Source organism: Malurus melanocephalus, unplaced genomic scaffold (assembly GCF_030028575.1).
Source record: "Malurus melanocephalus ecotype Western Australia unplaced genomic scaffold, MMel_1.1 scaffold_127, whole genome shotgun sequence".
Lineage (NCBI taxonomy): Eukaryota > Metazoa > Chordata > Aves > Passeriformes > Maluridae > Malurus > Malurus melanocephalus.
The window spans coordinates 882,405-883,977 of record NW_026623359.1 but is presented as its reverse complement, the minus strand read 5'-3'; the positions used below and the strand labels follow the sequence as shown (position 1 = coordinate 883,977).

Sequence of the window (1,573 nt, the reverse complement as noted above, 5' to 3'; positions counted from 1 at the left end):
GCAGTGGTGCTGGGCGGAGACAGACCGACCTCATTCATGGCTTTCTCTGTGGTTTACGTTTTCCCAGTCTTCCCTTCCCCCGCACTCCCTCCTCCCCTCCGTTTTAATTTTGGGACGGATTAAGATAAGTCTGGAGTCGGGAGAACTCCTCCTACCCGACAGCACCGGGGTACAACCGCCTGTGCTCCCCGAAGGATGCGGGAACCCGCGCTGCCCGGAAAAAGCGATTGCTTCATTGAGAAAAAAAGCGGCCAGCACATGCGATACAGCACCGGCCCCCGCGCCCGGCGGCAGGGCGGACTCTGCTTTTAGGGGTGCTTAAGCCACTATTGTTATTAATAATATTAATATTATTCAKATTATCACCATCATTATTATAAATTTATTTGATATTAAAATTAATAACATCTCACCCCCAGCCGCAAGGGAAATCCCCCTAGAGGCTGGACCTGCCGAGGCTCTGTCAGCGGGGGCGCCGCGGTCAGCATCCCACCGCTGCACAGCGCCGCTCACTCTGGTGGACACGCACGCACACCGGGGCACACCGGGGCACACCGGGGCACACCGGGGCACCCCCGGGGCCCCGAGCCGGCGGGCCGCCCCCGAGCCCCCGGCGCAGCTCGCAGCGCTGCGGAAGGACGGCTCACCTTGTTTACCCCGAGCGCGGCGGGCGCGGGGGGGCGGCGGGGCGGGCCGGGGCGGGGCGGCCGGGGCGGGGCGCGGCGCGGTGGGCGGCGGGGCCGGGCCGGGCCGGGCCGGGGCGGGCGGCGGCGGCGGGGCAGTCGGGCTGCGCGCTGGGCACCGTGCGGGCGTGCGGCGGCCGGCAGCGAGCACGGAGGCAGCCAGCGTCCCCGCCACGTAAGTAGTTACTGATACGCCGGGGGAGGACGGTGCCTCGGTGGACGGGAGCGGCGCGGCTATCCCTCTCCTCCCCTTGTCCTGTCCCCAAGGAAAAAAAAAAACAACCATCAAACAAAATTTGCTCCCTGCATTTATTTTTTTWAGCGATTCTAATTGATCGTCCCTATGGCCTTTCGCTTATCGCCCTCCCAGCCCCGCAGTGAGAACTCGGCCTCTTCTYGCCGCGCCGGTTTTTCTTTTCTTTGTGCGTGAACTCCATTAAACGCGGCGAAGGCARCGAGCGCCCGCTCACAAATCCGCTGTGCAGGGGGAGCGTGGGAGCGCTCTCTATTCCCCGGTTGCACTTTTTGTTCTGTCGCGACAACGACAGCACGTTSCTTTCCTCCAGCGCGGAGCGGCGCACGCTGCCCCGCGCTCCGCCGCGCTCCCCCGGTGCCGGTGCGGCTCCGCCGAGCCTCCCGCCGCGGTCCCGCTCCTTTGTCGGCCCCAAGTTAAATGCTCCCTCGCTGTTTCGCGGGGCATTCTCGGAGCGCCCCGGGCGCTAGCGGCGAGGCTCCCGCGCCATCTACAGCCGGGCCGCGGCAGCGCGGCACTGCCGGGCCGTAGGGGAGCGGAAGGACGGTCCCGCTGCGCACACCGCGTTGCCGACCTTTTGTTGCCGCCCGCGCTGCGCGCCCCGCGGGAGCGGCGGCCGCCCAGCCCCGGCCGCGCC

General features: G+C 66.3%; 1 protein-coding gene across 1 annotated transcript in view; it reads left to right on the top strand.

The window, feature by feature from the left end:
* The first annotated feature begins 796 nt into the window (after window positions 1-796).
* The window catches only part of TRIB2 (tribbles pseudokinase 2), a 21,281-nt gene continuing 20,504 nt past the window's right edge, over window positions 797-1,573 (top strand). The window contains exon 1 of the mRNA XM_057370476.1: window positions 797-858. The gene's annotated coding sequence lies outside the window, so the exon portion shown is untranslated. The remainder of the gene's footprint in view (window positions 859-1,573) is intronic.